The sequence below is a fragment of the Protopterus annectens genome, chromosome 16.part0 (genome assembly GCF_019279795.1).
Source record: "Protopterus annectens isolate FY-2018-M chromosome 16.part0, PAN1.0, whole genome shotgun sequence".
Classification (NCBI taxonomy): Eukaryota; Metazoa; Chordata; order Ceratodontiformes; family Protopteridae; genus Protopterus; species Protopterus annectens.
The window spans coordinates 852,606,524-852,625,485 of NC_056750.1; positions in this window are offsets into that span (position 1 = coordinate 852,606,524).

The window sequence follows — 18,962 nt, forward strand, 5'->3', positions numbered from 1 at the left end:
CCCTTTATCCTTTTGGTGAGGAACTTTTGGGGCCTTTCCAGCTGCTGCAGGTGTCGGGTCAGATACATTCCGAATGGGGCATTGTACTCAATCATAAGTCTAATGAGTGATGAGTACAGGGGGACGATGACCTCCCTTGATCTAGATGTGAATCCCTTCATGATCAGGTGGGCAATGTAGAAGGTTTTCCTAACTAATTTAGCAACATGATTGGCAAACGAAAGGCTACTGTCAACCTGGGTCCCCAGATCCCTAATGATTTCTTCTGTGCTCAGTGGATTGCCACCTATATGGTAGCTAGGGATAACCTTGTTTTTCCCGAAGGGTATGACTATGCATTTCTTGGCATTTAACTTTAGGCCATGGCTCTGGCACCAGTTATCCGTTTCTGTGAGGCCCTTCTGAAGGATATCTGTGTCAGATGTGTTTTCGACTATGGCGCCCAGTTTGCAGTCATCTGCAAACTTGGTCAGCCGTAACCCTCCTGCGTTTGCTTGTACTTCAGAAAAGTAGATGCCGAACAAGAGTGGACCCAGGACTGAGCCCTGTGGGACACCACTTGTGACAGGCTTTGAGTCTGACATGGCTCCAGCAACTCTGACCCTGTGGGTTATGTCACTTAGCCAGTTTGCAACCCATCTTGTGATGTATGGGTTTACATTCAAGCTGATGAGTTTTTCGATGATACCTGAGTGGGGTATTGTGTGGAAGGCCTTTGCCAGGTCAAGGTAGGCTGTATGGACTGCCTTTCCCTCATCAATGGCCTTGGTGACTGTCTCGAAAAAGTCAACCAAGTTTAAAAGGCATGATCTGCCTTTGACAAAGCCAAACTGGGTTGGATCCAAAGTCTGCAAGTTCCCCATGTCTTTATTTATGAGTTCCATTATGATCCTCACCATGGCTTTGCAGATAAGGCTTGTCAAGCTAATGGGACGGTAATTTCCAGGGTCGGTGGAGGCACCGCCCTTGTGAAGTGGGACCACAGTCGCCGTGCGCCACTCCTTGGGTACGTATCCTGAGGTGAGGCTAAGATTAAACAGCTGTCTTAACTGCGGGTTTAATTCCTCATTGAGTTCGTGGAGCACACAGCCGGGGACACCATCCGGTCCCATGGATGCTGTGTTTTTTGCTTTGGAGAGAGCAGTTCTCACCTGGGCGTTGGAGATGTTTGGGGGGCTACAATCCTCTGGTATAGATATCTCTCCTTTTGGGGAGGGGGAGAAGTTTGCACTGAACCTGTCAGCCAGTATGTTGGCAATGTGTGTAGGTTCAGTAATCTTCACATCATTTTGAACTAATTCTGAGCATATCTGGGAGTTTCCTCCTAGGTTTCTAACATAGCTAAAGAAGGCCTTATGATTGTCTTTTGAGTCCTTGGCGATTTTTCTCTCAAAATTTGCCTTGGATGATTTTATGAGAGCTCTTAGTTTTTACTTATAATGATCAAAGGTGTCTTACCTTTCCAGGATTTTGCTCTATCTTGTAGTAGCTTCCTCCTTTTGTTGTAGAGCTTGTTTATGGCTGTGGTCCACCAGACTGGACGCTTGCCTTTGGTACAAAGAGTCTTAGTTTTGTTTGGGATTGCCTGATCCATGCAGTCCTGTAGGTGCTGGTAGAAGGCATTTGTAAGTGATTCAGCGGTTTGAGTAATGTTTACCACTGGCTCAGGGGCCTTAAAGGAGACCACACTAGTTTTTAGAAGTGTGAAGTCGGCTTTTGAGAAGTTTTTCACTGTGGTCTTTTTTATTTCAGGTGGGGCGGGATGAGGACCTCCAGCGAGATTAGTTTATGATCTGATCTCACCAGTGAGGGGTATACTTCCGGTGTTGAACATTGTGATCCCATGTTCGTGATGATGAGATCAAGTATGTTTTCTCCTCTTGTGGGGATGGTAACTAGTTGTTCATGGCATTTGAGTTTATGAACTCCAGGAACCTTTGGGCTAGAGTGTTTGGGCTTGAGTAGTGTTCCCAGTCTATATTAGGGTAGTTGAAGTCACCTAGTATGATGGTGTTTGGAGATACATTTATCCCCTCCAATGTTTTCAGGAAGGCCATGTGAGGTTCCTGAGTTTGAGAGGGTGGCCTGTAACATGCTACAAATTGCAGAGCAGTCTTGCCTATGGTTAATTGCACCTGGATGGTCTCCGATGCATCGTGCGTTGCCACCAACCTTGAGGTGTGGGTGTCCTTTATGAATATGGACACCCCCCCTCCTTTCTTGGTGTTGTCCGGATTTTGGGGCCAGAACGCATGATATGAGGTGAAACCTGATAGTGCTGGGGTGCTCTCAGGAGCCTTGAACCAGGTTTCTGTCACAGCACAGACATCGATGTTCTCCATACTGAGAAGGGCCTCGAGTGCGTGCATCTTGAGATTGAGACTTCTGGCATTGAGCAGCATTACCCTTAGTTTTTTTACTTTTTTGTGTTCTAGGGTGGTAGGTTTAGAATTTGAGCCTTGCCTAAAAAAGGCACTATGGGGGTGGCAAGAGCCTTTGCCAATATCCGGAAGCCTAGGGGTGACAGGTGCAAGCCGTCCCTTGCGAAGCAGCGTGGCTTGTCCAGCATGTCATCCCAGGCAGACAGACATTGGATCCCCTTTGAATGACACCAGAATTTAAGCCAATTATTAAAGCTGATCATCTTATCACTGTATTGTGGCATCATTCTAGGTGAAGGCAGGGTACTGCTCAAGGTCAGGGTCATACCTGCCTGGGCTACATAATCAGAGAGCTCCTCAATGTCTCTTTTCATGTAGTCCAAGGAGGTACATCTCAGGTCGTTGACACCAGCGTGGACAATGACTGAGTCGTACTTGTACCTGCTGTTGAGAGACCTGAGTGCTTGCGTTATGTGGCGGATTCTAGCGCCCGACAGGCAGCTTACTGTGACCTTCTCCTTACTCAGTCTGGTGAGCGGGACGTCAGTGTGTCTGACTATGGAGTTACCTATGACAAGTATGTTTGGTGTTGTATTTGGCCTTAAGGGCAGTGACTGCTTTGCACACTGATTTTGTTGTTTATGTGTTGTTTGTGTGGTGTATTGAATTTGCAGTTGCTTGGCTGTCTGCTTTGGAGGCCTCTGCTGTTTAGGTAAATTTTTACTCAGAGCCTCCGAGTATGTCTTAGTGTGTTTATGTGTTTGATTCAGTGGTGTGGTTGAGTTATGTGAGACTGGTATTGTGGTGTGTGTAGTTGCCTTCTCCTCCTGCCTGGTCTTGCCAGTCCTGAGTTGAGAGAGCTCAGCCTCCAGTCTGGCTAAATAGCTGCATCTCTCACAAGTGTTAGTGTTACGTGGGAGGAGGAGAGGGTTGTCCGTGTACATGAGGCAATTGTAACATTGTCTCAGAATTCCCAGATTCACCAACTGGGCAGGAGAGGACGCCAGCATCTGACCCTTCGACATGCTAGAAAGAATTATGAGTTGGTATGAGACAGAAAATTAGTGGGCTTAGCAGGGAAGTGGGCACTCCTGGGGGGTTTTGCTAGTGAGAGATTTGTATAATATAGGAGTGCTTGACCTGCAAAGAGAATGCTTATAAGACAAGGGATATGCTTATAAGACAAGTGCTGAGCTTTTTGAGAAGAAAACCTATTTGGAACAAGTGCTGCACTTTTTAGTGTAGGTGTAAACTGTTTAGGTTCCTAACAGAGCAGTTCTAAGGGAAAAATTGAAGAACAGACTTTCTGGAGCCAGAAAGAGTTTAACCTTGTTTAACCGGCGCTGCCCGATGCTGCTCTAGTGGCAACTCCGTGCTAAAGCACGTTAATGTAAACATTTTGATTCATTTGTGAAGAAACTTAAGTAATACGTATTTATTGATGATAGGTTGGTACTAGGCTATCGGCTAGACATGATATTTTTCCATAACAACTTGGAAACACAGCATGATTAAAATGTACTACCTCATTTCAGGTTCTTTTGATTAATATCACTGCCATTTAAAAAGAGTTTATTTTAAGACACACCATCCTAGCTGGTGTGGGTGAGGATGGTGCTTACTTGATTGATATTCAGATGGGGCTATCATTTAAGTGGGCTGCTGGTTAGTACTTTTTTTATTTTATTTTTTTTATTTAATTAAAAAAAGTTTAAGTGAAAAAAAAAATTAAACTCTAGTAAGCGGCATTACTGACTTAATATTAGTGAAAGACAAATACACACACCAAACAAGGAGGTGCTACCCCCTATTGCATACAATTTTTTAAGTGCTTCTAGTCCTAGGGTGTGCGGGAATGAAAGCCCCCAATGGACATTAACCTCTGTATCGTTTAAGGTCTCATGTTCTTAAAATTGCTTATGTTCATCTCTTCGTTTCAAGAGGTATGAACATGCCTTTCAAGTTACCTCATTACATGAGGAATATACCTTATTTCAGGTTAAAAAAGTTCATGTTCCTTGTAGTTCTGCACTGAAAGACTGTCATTCATTCAGTGTTAAGAATTTTTTATCCATACTAAGTAGAAATGAATCGTATTAATTCATTGAAAGATCTTTTTTTATAGGTCAAACCAGCATATTTAATCATCGTGTGATGTTTCTGTTTGAAGTTGTTAGTATGTGTTCCATATTTTGTCCATTTGCTCCACATTAAGAAGTTTGGTGATCGCCATTTTGGAGACGGACTGTTGACTGCTTCTTCCTTCGGCTTTTCCCGGTTAGGGGCCTCCACAGCGGATCACATGTCCGCTCATGATTGGCAGTGGAGTTTTACGGTGTTGAGTTGCCAGCCCGGCACCCAACCTTCCACAGAAGGCACACACTCACACCTAGGGCCAATTTAGAGTGTCCAATCCACCTACAGCATGTCTTTGGGATGTGGGAGGAAACCGGAGCACCCGGAGGAAACCCACGTGACCACAGGGAGGACATGCAGACTGCACAGAAGGCACCCCAGCCAAGGATTGAACCAGGGAACCTCTTGCTGTGAGGCAACAACACTAACTGCTGCACCACCGTGGCCACCCGGACTGTTGACTGCTATGGATATGAAAGTATAATTATGTCAGCCCACATCAAACTGGGACAGGTCTTGTTACTGTGCATTCTGGTGGGACCTAATGTAAACAGTCGCTAGGCGGGCTTAAAGTGAGATGCACTTCAGAGACCTGCAGCTTTGAAAGGCTGTATTACTAGGCACCCAAGTACCCTCCCTTGTCATATTCTGCATGTGCTTTAGATGGGATGTGAGTAGTAAATATTTATTTTTTAATTTAACATTTTTTACCAGGAAATTCTGACTTGGAACAAAGCTAGTTTTCAGCGGGCGTCTGGGGAGAAATGCTCCAGCTGCATGGTTTTGAAACATGAGAGGAAACCAGACCACCCAGAGGAAACCCACACGAACGCAGGGAGGACATGCCAACTCCACACAGAAGGCACTCCAGCTGAGAATCAAACCAGAGAACTACTTTTGTGGCGACAACGCTACCGCTGCATCACTGCACTGTCCAAATAAACTGCAAAATGTTATTTATAGCAGTAGCAAACGATGCCACTGTATCAAATACAGTATGTAAAGAGAGAAGATGAGTGGGATAAATAATTCCAAAGGGAAATGTGGGATTTGGTGGGAGAGAAAATTGACAGCAATGGAAGTAGTAGGTGACTGTTGAAGTCAAGAAAATTCAGGCCAACAAAGCTAAACCCGTTTCATTGGCCAGGGTTAATTTAAACAGGGTAAGGAGTATGTAGGTGGCAGTGTTTAATGATATCCCAGTAGACGTATCCCAGTAGACGTACTAACAGGTAAAGCCTTTTAAAAAAACGTATTCTATGTACATGTAAAATAAATAAATGTAGGTATAAACAATCAAGTTTGGCGTCAGTCACGTGGGAAAGTTAGCAGATGTAAAACCCAATCGGTGTGCATACCTCCAACAGTCTGATAATGTGCTCGGTCCATAAAAGAGTTGGCTGGTAGTGAAAGCTCTGAACAAGTGCCATAGATGTCAAAAGGTACTGGACTTCCTCCTGAAAGAGCTACTTCAAGGGAAAATGATTGATATCACTAAGGGTAAATCTGAGACATAGTGTTTGAAAAATGACTGGACTTTCATTAGAAGTATAATTGGGGAAGATTAAAGAAAGAGAGCTGAAGCAGACACAACTTTCAAACCCCAGCTTACAAAAGTTGAGGGAAATGGCTAAAGTGGTTCTAATTTGCAAGGGCACAGGAAGTCTTTATACTGGAAAAAGTGGTTGTACAGAAAGTGGACTCTTAGAGGGACTGGAGTGAGAAGTGCTGCACCAGTTAGTGGTCCCACCTGTTGTCAGGCATGTCTAGTCATAGCCCACGTTCTTACTTTTTCAGGCAAAAGGTAAGATATAAAGAAGTAACATTTTGCAAGTTGTGTCAAAAGGCTATTAAGACGAAGATAGCCAGAACAAAGAGATGCCAGGTGCAAATTATTTAAGTGTGCTACCATGTCACCACAAACTCGAGTCTTTCAGAACAAGAAACTGGGTATGTTTAATAGATGTGCCTTCTACCTGAAGCTTAATTTTTTGAGTGTTTCTCATCAAAATTCACTTGAGTCTAGAAATGAAGTAGAGAAACACTGCAATAAAATGCGAAAAAATTACCATTATTCCAAAGAAAAATACATGAAAAGTGATATAAACTATGTTAAATGTAAAAAGTAATAGTTGTTTAAACGATAAAAACAAAAGAAACTGCATTGTACTTGCCTTTTCAGCAAATTGTAATGTGTAAAATGGTACGTTGTTGCATTAGATGCAGTGAAAATGTTTTCCAATTTAAAAGTGAAACTAAGCTTTACTTCTTTTCTGTGCAAATGTAAATACTGTTGCAAAGTCTGCTGCGTAAAGAGTCTGGCTAATTCACACAATGATGTCTTATTTTGACAACAGCTTTTTGAGATGCTCACCCCTAGAAGTCTGTAACTCTGGAAAAAGGGAGTGCCTATTCAGATATCAAATTGAACTATAGGAACTCCTGTTTGGGAACTGATTGTTAATTAAAAAATGCATAAGTAAGTTATATGAGTGTTTGCTTTATCACCTGGCACACACCCTTTAATACACACCTCAACTACATTATTACCTGTAAGGACTCCAAGTTTGTTTTCAACTTAAAAGCAAGAGATAGAAACAGCAAAGCATATAATTTAATTAAAAGCAGTTTGTTTGGATGTTAAACATTTTTTCTGAGCATTATCTGGTTTTGAATGTTTTAATATTAATTTCTTGTGTAGTATTATTTGTGTATTCATTTAAAATAGATTGATTTCACTTATTTCAAATAAGGAATCTTATTACTTAACTTTGGGTGCTTGTGGCTGATATTTCATAGTTATGTACTAGGCTATCTGCCCTAAGGCATTTATAAGCCTAGCCAGAATGTGTTGGCTTTCGCCTCCCTTTTAGATTAGATTCCTGGGCCTCTGTCCAGCAGGGCACTAGAAGTGATCCCAGGAGTAAATTTACGATTTCCCATCCACTCATCAAGATTTCTCTTGAAGAGGGTCAGTGAGGGGCTCTGCTTAACATGGACTGGGATTCTATTCCAGAGCGAGGGAAGCCTCTGGGATATGAATCTATCCCTCCAGCATGTCCTATTTATTGTTGTGCTAAGGTTTAAATCCCTGGAGTGTGTAGCTGTAATGGATTTTTTTTTTTTTTTTTTTTTTTTGAGGTGGAGCATGTCCATTAATTCCGGGTTAGACATGACCTTATACGTCAGGCAGAAATTGCCTCTGGGTAGGCGGTAAGCAACTGAGTAGAGCTGGAGTTTCTTTAGTCGAGCTGCATAGAGCATCTCTTTGAGGCCCACGATCCTCTTGATGAGATACTTTTGCGGTCTCTCCAGTTGTTGCAGGTGTCTGGTAAGGTACATCCCAAATGGGGCATTGTACTCAATTATGGGCCTGATGAGAAATGAGTAGAGGGGCACAATACCTTTCTTGATCTAAATGTGAACCCTTTTGTGATTAGGTGAGCTATATAGAAGTTTTTTCTATCCACTTTGACAATGTGATTATCAAAGGAGAGGTTATTATCTACTTGGGTCCCCAGATCCCTAATTACATATTTCGTACTTAGTGATTACCTCCTATGTGGTAGTTTGTGGGCACTTTGTTTTTCCCAAAGGGGATGACTATGCACTTTTTGGCATTTAGCTTGAGGCCATGGTTCTGACACCAGGTATCCATCTCCGTAAGACCCTTCTGGAGGATGCTTGTGTCAGCCGGAGAGTCTATTATGGCTCCTAGTTTGCAGTCATCTGCAAACTTGGTCAGCCACAGTCCTCCTGTGCTTGCCTGTACCTCAGAGAAGTAGATACCGAACAATAGGGGTCCCAGGACTGGGCCCTGTGAGACGCCACTTGTAACCGGTTTGGAGTCGGACATGGCGCCCGCAACTCTTGACCATGTGAGTTCCATCCCTGAGCCAGTTTGCAACCCATCTCGTAACATATGGGTTGATATTTAAGCTGGTAAGCTTATTTATGATGCCATAGTGGGGTATTGTGTTGAAGGCCTTTGCGAGGTGCAGGTAGGCTGTGTAGACCACCTTTCCCTCATCTGTGGCTTTGGTAACTGTTTCAAAGAAGTCAACCAGATTTAAGAGGTAAGATCTGCCTTTAACAAAGCCGAATTGTGTAGGGTCCAGAGTCTGGAGGTTCCCAATGTCTTTGTTTATGAGATCCATGATGATGCACTCCATAGCCTTGCAGACCAGGCTAGTCAGGCTTATAGGGCGATGGTTCCCGGGATCCGTTGTGGCGCCACCTTTGTGGAGTGGGGTAACTGTTGCTGTACGCCATTCTCTGGGTACATAACCTGTAGTAAGGCTGAGTTGGAACAGTGAATTTATATGAGGGTTTATTTCTTTTTTGGAGCTCGTGTAAGACGCAGCCAGGGATACCATCCGGTCCCATTAATGCTGTTTTTTTTTTTTTATTACTTTGGAGGGGGCTGCTTTCACCTGTGATGTCTGGGAGACTGCATTCTTCCGGGATAGACACAGGCCCTTTTGGGGGGGGGGGGTAAAGTTTGCACTGAACCTGTCCGCCAGGATGTTGGTAATGTCAGTGGGTTCAGTGTATTTTATGCCATTTTGCACCAGCTCAGAGCAGATCTGAGAGTTGCCACCCAGATTCTTGACATAGCTAAAGAAAGCCTTGTGGTTAGCTTTAGAATCTTTGGCGATCTTTCGAAGCTAGCCTTTAATGATTTTATGAGGGATTGAAGTTTTTTGCTAATACTGATCAGGGATGCTTTCCCTTTTTGGGATTTTGCCCTATCACATCATAGTTTCTTCCTTCTGTTGTATAGCTTATTTATGGCTGGGGTCCACCAGATTGGTCTCCTGTTTTTGGAGGAGTGAGTCTTGGTTTTACTTGGGATGGCTTGATCCATACATTCCTGTAGGTGCGCATAGAATGCATTTGAAAGGATTCTGCGGTTTGGGTAGCATTTTCCATTAGCCCTGGGGCTTTGAAGCTTTCCACCTCAGTCTTGAAGTGTGAAGTTTGCTTTTGAGAAATTTTTCACAGTGGTTTCCTTGGCTGGGGGTGGGGTCGGGATGTGAATGTCCCATTGTGATTAGTTTATGGTCCTATCTCACCAGCGAGGGATTTACCTCTGGTGTGGAACATTGAGTCCCCATGTTTGTGATGACCAGGTCCAGTATGTTTTCCCCTCTTGTGGGAGTGATCTGTTGTTACATGGTGTTTTGAGTTTATAAACTCCAGGAACCATTGGGCATAGGAGTTGGGACTTAAGTAATTTTCCCAGTCAATGTTTGGGTAGTTGAAATCCCCCAATATCATGGTATTTGGTGAGACCTTCATATTCTCCAGTGTTCTCAGGAATGCCGAGTGGGGGTCCTGAGCCAAGGTAGGTGATATGTAGCAGCCTATAAACTGAAAAGCATTTTTGCCCACTGTTAGTTGCACATAGATGATCTCTGACGCCTCGTGCAGTGCCACTAACCTGGAGAGGTGTGGGTATCCTTGATGAAAATGGATTCTCCCCCACCTTTAGTGATTCGGTCTGAGTTCTGGGGCTGAAAAGTATACTATGAGTTATATCCTGGTAGTGCTCGAGTGCTCTCTGGAGCTTTGAACCAGGTTTCTGTTACTGCACAGATATCTATTTTCTCCATACTGAGTGCCTGCATTTTGAGGTTATTATTTTATGAGTTTTTATGCATTTTACTGGTAAAACGAACTATTGTGGTCATCTACTCTTCAAAGTGTTACTGCTAAATCTATTGTTACCAAGTCAACTATTTTACAATTGGCTTATTTTAAGGGTAAACAGTAATTTCTTTTCTTGGATTGTCCCTGTAATTTGGCTGGTGACCTCATACCTTAAAGCTTAGAAAGAGATGGTATTGCAGGAAGAGCTTTACAGTTTAAATCGTTATGGGAAATGCCATCTATGCATCTGTGCAGAATAAGTTTGGGCAAGTTTTAATTACTACTGCTAAGACTGTAAATGAAGGCATTGGGCTCAGTCTGGAGTAGCTGAAAATTTAGATAGCAGTGAATACAACTGATTTAAAGCTGTATAGTATAAGGCTTATTGCCATTATTCAAGGCAGCAGTGAATATTTACTGTACACCTTTAAGGCCCACTGCTGTTTTTATATTTAATGGATAGCTGTGGTGGCATGTAAACCCCACAAACTTGGTTCCATTCCACTTTTGATGGCAGCAGTACTGTGTGAATTAAAACCTATAACTCCTGTCAGTACCATATCAAAGAAACCAGAAATAGGAGTCAGCACTCATGATGTTTCCTTTAGATTCCAGGATAGCTGCACTCTGTACAACAGATTGATAAGAGATTTTCTAGCCTGAAAAATGAGATTAGAAAAAAGCCAGTGACATCTAATAATTAGAGTAAAATTGAGTTACAGACAGATCACTAAACTGCCACAATGTTAGCAAAGAAGAAATCAGGAGAAAGAGAAAATCAAAAAGAAATGGAAAAGAAACAACTCGGGTGGGAAAGAGTCTGCAAAAAGCAGTTCAGGTTTTAGCTTTGGTACAGGAGCTGTCTTTTATTAAGTTAGAAGAAAAACAAAATGCATTCAGAAATGTTTAAAATAAAAGAAATTAGAGAAGTATATAAAACCAAATGTCTGGAAAGAACAGCATTACCTTTAACTATTCAAATGAGCTGATAAAACTGCAGACATCAGAGGCTGAAATGAAGAAAACATTGGCTGAATATCATGCTTCACAGTAGAATTAGAAGATAGTGAAAGTATAGTATGCAGAGGTAACTGAAATATGAGATGGGGGGAGTGTCATCTGTGACAGCCCTCCGCTGGGCCAGTAATCAAGGAGCTTCAAGCCTCTCCACTGGCACCAGTAGGGGACATTCACTGGGAGGATAACTGATATACACACAGTATCTCCAGATGCAGCTCTCTGCATCAAGCACATTTTCCCTTAAGAGCACAAAGTCCAGGGGTGGTTTCTCATTCTCCAGATTCCCTAAAAGACTCCCCAGTGGCACAGCTATAGAGTTGACATCGCAGCTGAATGTCCAAGCCAAGACCTCCAGCACCTTCTCTGTCCAGCCAATGCTTTGTGTCCCTGCCTAAGTAGATGACACATACCCTATTTGAGATTTGCTTTACACACCACACCCACACAGGAAAGGCTGGGACATGTTTACTAGTTATGCCCCCTTTGTGCCTAGACTATAAGATAGTTATGACTGCCACCAGCCACTCCTGCCAGCTACCTTAAGGCTCTTCCAAGTGTACCCACTATACTGAGTGAAATTAATAGAAATAGTAGTTTGACCAAGAACAAGGCTATCAGGAGTGGCCTACATAGTGTCACCAAATAACTATGCAGTTAAAGAACAAGAAAATGTTAAGTATATATTTACAGTGACAGTGTTCAAATCACATGAATATTTAAAATAACATTGAAAGACAGGCTCAGACCAGTAAAGAAAAACAATATCTAAACTAAGCTTCACTATATTCCTGACTGAATTTAAGAGAATTACTATTCCCTACCTACTTAATAGAGCAAGACAGATGATGTGGTGAATGGTTCTTGTTGTCAGGACCAAGACAGAATACAGAATGCTCTGTCTCACTAAGAGACTTCTCAAAATATCTAAAATATTAATTCTGGGATAGCTTGCAGAATGACATCACTTCAGGTCATCTGACTTCTAGTTCCCATGCAAACCCCCCATTGCTGGCAGGCTTTAGCACCTACCTGTAAAAATACACACACGGGCTTTTGCTCAGATCTGTGGAAGGTGCTAGAAGTCATAAAACAATTTCATACCTCCCTGCTTCCAGAGTAGTAAATTAGTTCGCCCCAAAGACAATACAGAAATCTTCTTAGTGCAGACTCTGTGTCTCTGGCTCCATTGAAATCTGTGAGATAGCATCTATGGCTTAGTCTGCAAAGTGATTTAATTTCAGATATATTTTAAAGTTTACTGGACTGAGATTAGCCTTCCAGTTTCATATGTCAAAGCATATACATTTAAACAGTTACCATAGTGCAAGTACATTTCTGCTCTCTCCAGTAGGGCACACTGTGGATACATTTCAAACACAAGCACTTTACAAATACCTTTTCAACACAAACATCTGTACAAATCAGTTTGATAAACACATGAAATACAGTTTTAATACATTTGTAACATAAGCATCTTGTGTAAATTAGTTTGATATTCACAAATAAAATAATTATTTACAAAATTCTAGCTAGCTGTGTTAGCAGTATCTGCTATAATCAGTGGCTGTTTCTGTTAGTGATATTAAATTATTTTTTTTTTTTTGTGTAATATATTCGGGGTATATACAACAACAAGATAAAGGTATATAATGTTAATGTGCATGAAAGATATAATCAAAATAATGTTATGATTTTGGACTGCTAGGGAAACCATACTGATAATATTAGATGTCTGTTAAAATGTCATAGTTTCCCCTGTTTTGTATTGATGGAAATACAGATGGATTTTCTTAAATTATGCTGCAGGCAAGAGTTTTTTTCTGTAAGCAACAGGCTAGAAAATGGAAGGCATGCACTGTAATATTTAAAAAGATCTGTTTCTGGCATTTGTAACAGTATTAGCAGTGTTCCCTCCTCAGTAAGTGTCGGCAGTGAGTGACAGTATGTCTACGAGTGCAGACAATTAGGAAATGCTGGAAGACTGTGCTCTGTGGTACTTTTATCAGAAACATCAGAATCATTATTTAAAAAGGAACAGGCAAGCAGTTCAGTGAAAATAAATTAACTTTGGTAATGTGAAAAATGAATATATTTGCAACTAGTTGCATTCTTAACTAGATTACTTAAACATAACGGTGAACAACTTTAATTATTCATTTAAAGGTAGTCAGTACACAGTTTCTTAATGCTAAACATCATTTAAGTGAGAGCATATAAGTTGTCTTTCGGCTTTTCCCAGTTAGGGGTCGCCACAGCGGAACTCTGGTCCGCTAATGATTGGCAGTAGATTTTTCACGGTGCCGAGTTGCCAGCTCGAAGCCTAACCTTCAGCGAAGGCACACCCATTCACGTATGTCTTTTGGAATGCGACTCTACCCGCAGGGAGGACATGCAGACTCCACACAGAAGGCACTCCCCGCACACTAGCTGAGAATCGAATGGGAGAACCTCTTGCTGTGAGGCAACAACGCTACCGCTGCACCACCGCAGAATAACGAGAGAGCATATAAGTTATATTTTCCAAATCTGAAAGGGAAATAGATGTAGGACAAAGACTGATGGTATCTGTGCAAGAGGGTAGATTAGTTCTACCATGCATTTCCAGCATGATTAAACCAAACTTTAGAATAGTTGAGGCCTGTGGGTATAGCTGTCTATATTTTGTGCGTTGGTCTCTGTAACTTCTCATTTTAGAAAGTGTGTGTAGTTTTGTGTGTTTGCTGTGAGTTAAACTGGGTGTGATTAAAAATGAACATGTACATTTTTTGTTTCATGGGGGTTTTTATTGAATTGAAACATCTGAAAAATGTGATATAGGATCAGTCATTGATGAGGAGCGGCAACTACATACAAGATCAGCAAGCATGTATGTTTCAAGTTGGGAACATATACATACAGTTATGCACAATATGTCAAAGTGTAATAGCTTTTTTATCAGTATGACTACCTTATCAATTTTTATCATAGAATGTATGGCATTGCAGGTATAGACAAAAAAACAGAGAGTACTGAATTATATCAAGAAGAACTGTAGGGTGCAAATAGCAATGCAATAGAATACACATTTGGATAGAAATGAGCATGTAAATTTGGACTTCTAAGATAACTGTACACTGATCAACAGCTTAATGTCAGCTCTCCCAGTGTGAAAACAGACATTGAGAAAAATAAGTGCCATTGAAACTATTTTTGGGGGTGCAGTTCAGTTACTGGCTAGTAAGTACACTGCCAGGATGCCAGCAAATACATTTGGAAAACCTGAAAAAAAAACAGAAAAGGTGAAGAAAACGCTATCTGGAATGGATTCTGCAACTGTTCAGCAAAAAGAGGTTCAAGGTTCAGCTGGAAAAATAGAAGAAGCTTTAACTAGCTATTCAGATGAGTTGATAAAACTGTAAAAGTCATGCTGAAATGAAGAAAAACCTGGCTTAGTATGATGCTTCTCAACAAGAGTGCTTTCATAAATCAGTGCACAGAGAAAACCTGAGATTTACTACAGTAACAGAGAAACTGGAAGGAACATACTATATTAATTTTATGAAAGCACAAATAAGCAACAGGGTTGGTGTTCCACAGCAGGATTTAATTGAAAAGGCACATCAAGTGCATTCTCCAAACCTGGCTGTGAGAAAGCATCCAAGCCTTTCAATAGTAAAGATGCAATTTTGTAAGTAGAAAGAGTTGATCCTGACAAACCTGTGGCAGAAGAGTGAAGTATTAAAAACTGGAGCCATAAGAGTGTTTGCAGAAAATGATTCACTGTACAGCAGGCAGAAGAGAATTTTGTCCCAGCAATCAGGGAATGTCGAAAGACAGGTGTGAGATTCAAGCTGCTATAACCAGCTGTCTTCAGAGTATTTTTTCTTGTAAGATCAAAATAATATTTTGGTGTAGAGCAGGCTAAGAAGGAAATAAAGTTTATCCAAAAAAGAAAAAAAGCCAACAGGCAGAAAGGGAACTCTGCTTCTCATTTTTCTGACAGGTTCATATAAAGACTTTGCCAGTGAAATGTTTGACAGTGTCCCTAAAGACAATACATGAAAAACAGAAAAAGAACAGAAGTTGACTAGCACAATCAGAAGTACCTTGGACTAGAGCAAGAGTTTGGTGTTGGGAGAGGGAGTTGAACAAAAAGAAGACCAGCAAAACTAAAACTGGTGTATATATGAGAGGCTAATAAAGCATTAATCATATTTGTGAAATATGTCTTTCCAAGAAAAAGTCACTGAAAAAAGTGGTCTTCTGTTGACTTTTACATTTTTCTATGGACTATAAACCATATATCTCACTTTATGTCATTAATGTTTAGAAAACACTAAAAGGAGGGAAAGTAACTGTAAGTAAATCAGTTTGTAAAGCATTTCATGTTAAAAACTGTGTGTTGTATCTAAGCAGTTTGGTATATTATGTAGATGGATATTTTAAATGTTGGTGGAGTCTTCAGTGACTGTTGTATGTGCTAAAGATGTTAAAATAAACAAGAACTTTTTAGTTGAAAAAATATAAGCTTTATAGTATAACAAAAGAAAAAAAATGCTAGACAAAAGCAAATTTGATGTCAATACGCTGTGAATTTGGGTTGCTGCAGTAGGGTTGGTGTGTAAAAAGTGCATTGATTATATTACATGCAGAATTAAGGTATTTTCTCTTATTTTAACACAGGTGAGTGTCTAGATTAATGCCTTTGGTTTAAACTATAAACAAGTGTTTTTTGTAAGCAAGTAGTTTCTTACAACTGCAAAGATATTACCTTGTTTTTTTTCATTACCAAAATGTTCAGTGGCAGTCAAGAAGTCTGCAATTGAAGGCAGCTGTGCATTTTGTTCTGAGTGAAATTTGCAAAGATTCATTAATAACTACTTTTACATGGAGACAAACTGTATGCAGGTGCAAGCAATCCTGAGAGTACTGTGCATTCCTTGCTGAGTGAAGTGCAACATTTTAAAGGTGCAACGGCAAGCAGTTATGTGAAAAATAAGTTTGAAGTCATGGACAGTAAATAAGAGATAGCAAACTTTATACTTTAATGCTTTCAACAGCTACAGTTTAGTTTTATTTAAAGATAGTTGGTACACTTTTTCTTAGGTCAAAAAGTTAATGTTTTTAGAAAGCATACAGGCTGTTTTCTAGATCTGTGGGAAATAGGGATAATAAAGAGAGACAACAATTAGAAGTGGAAACACATGCTGTAACATGCATTTTAGCATGGGTAACCTTAATTTTAGGTGGAACTTTTGATTTGGGGCAATTGTTCCTATCTGGTTGGGTAAATTTTTTTTAAGATTACATAGTTTTGTGTGTTTGTAAGGTAATAGGGGATGGGTGCATTTTGAAAATGTGCATAGTTTTTTGTTTGAGCATTTTCATTAAAATAAAAAGTCCTGAAATTTGCAGCATAGGTTCAGATAGAGATGTGGCGAAACAACTTTACAAAACATCAGCCTGCCAAACAGTGTGTGCATATAATGCACAAGTTGGAAGTACATATTCAGAAATGTCATGTAAGTTGACTTCCAAGATGGCTGCACACTGGTTAACAGTTTAATTCTACCTTTCACAGTGTAAAAACAGAAACTTAACAGAGAAAGCCAGTAGATTTATACTTCTGGGTAAATTTCAGTAACTGGCTAGTACGTGCACTGCCTGGATGCCAGGAAGTAAAAAATACAGAGGACCTGAAGGAAAATCAGCTTTAAAAGGTGAGGAAAAAACAGTGAGTGCCAAAAGTACTGCAGCTGTTCATCAAAAAGCAGTGCAAACTCCAGACTTGTCTTATACTTTCCTCTAGGCTACTGGAAGTCAACTGCACACACACCTGATTAAAATAAACGAAGCACTGATGGAGTATATCATCTTAAGCAACAAAAGGCTGGAAGAAGCTTTAAATAGATATTCAGAAGTGATAAAGCTGAAAAAATCAGAGGTCGAAATGAAGAAAAGGCCGGCTGAATATGAGACTGTATAAGAAGAGAGGCTTCAAAAGTAATAAAATTAGGGGACAGAGCACATAGGGAAAACCTGAGGATTTCTGCTGTACCAGAGAAGCTGGAAGGAACAGATTGTATTAATTTTTATAAAAGCACAAATAAGCAACTGGACTGGTATTCTACAGTAGGAGTTGTTAGTTGAAAGGGCACATTGTGTATGTGCTCCAAACCTGGCTATGAGAAATCAGCTAGACCTTTAATAGTAAATTTGCAGTCCTACCAGCAGAAGGAGTTGATTTTGATAAAACTGCGGTGGAAGGACAAAGTACTAAAAGTGGGAAACAGCAGAGTGTATGTGGAGAATGATTACTCTTTGTACATCTGGCATAAGAGGAGTAAATGTATGCCAATATTCAGGGAATATTGAGAAACGGGTGAGAGATTCAAACTGCTGTACCCATCTTTTTTCAAACTATTCAAAATACAAAACCAGCACCAAGTAAATTTCACAAATGACAACACCTTATTGGCAGGCTCACAACTCGAAAATGGCTAGCAAGTAAATGAACAAGAGAGTACAAAACTGCTTATTGCTTTTGTTCCAGTGTATTTGTACATGCATGAACTTCTTCAAAATATTGATATTTTTCCCTGGAGGGACAAAATTATTTTTTGAGGAAGAACATGTTAGGAGGAAATATAAAAGTTCGTCCAATGAAAAGTGAGATGTGAAACAGAAAACAATTTTGCTTCTTGTTCTCATAATAAAGGCCACAGAGAGTCTGTGCCTGTGAAATATTTTCCAGTATTTCAATGGAAAATGCTAGAGAGAAGGAAAAAGGCAGAAGAGTCAACTAGAAGAATTGAGCATACATTGGAAATGAAGGAGAGGCGGGATTTGGAAGAGGGAGATGCACAGGAATAAAACCAGTAACTTGAAAATTGATAAATGGGGGAATACAAAGCAGTAATTATATTTGTCAAACATGACAGAACAAGAAAATCTGGAAATATTGGACTTTGAACTTGTAGGGGATTCTAAAGCATATGCCCTACTTCATGTCATTAATATTCAGAAGAATTCTTAGGAGAGGGAAAGAGGAGGGAAAAAGTTAACTGTAAATAATCTTTTTTCTTAATGATACTATTTTTGTAGTGCATGATTTTCTTGGCATGCTATAAAGTAAAGTTTTTGTTTTCAGTCATTTTACTTGTAATGGTATTATGGGTCTATATTAGATCAGCAAACGCTTAAAAAAGCAAACGCTGATTGATCGAACTTATGTAAACGAAAGCTTACAATCTCAAACTGTCAGATCAGCGATTTTTTTTCCCTAGGGAAATAAATCGCTGATCCAAAACACACACAACACAAGCACACCAAACAAACAGCAATCCACGCACATATACCTAAAATCTGACACCTAAGCCTACACTATACACATACCACTAACTATCCACTTACCTTAACCCTAACGTCCGTCACAATCACCTCACCTGTTCCCTAACTCGCCTAACCCTCACGTCCACACAATCGCACACTTACCTGAATCCGACCCGTAACTTTCCACCACAGCACTGAAAATACCGAAGCAACAGTAAAGGATAACCAGATTCTTTCCCTAGGAAAAAATTTGGGTTTCTGTTGCTTCTATATTTTAAATATTCGCTTAAATAAGTTTGATCAAGCAGCGTTCGCTGATCTAATATAGACCCTGGTATTACTAATGTAAACAGGTGCTCGTGTTTCTTTTTTTTTCCCTTTCTTCTCTCTTTCTCCCACTTCATTTTTAAGGAATGTAGGCACTGCAGTGTAAAAAGAAAGTCTGGTTAAAATAACGCGACA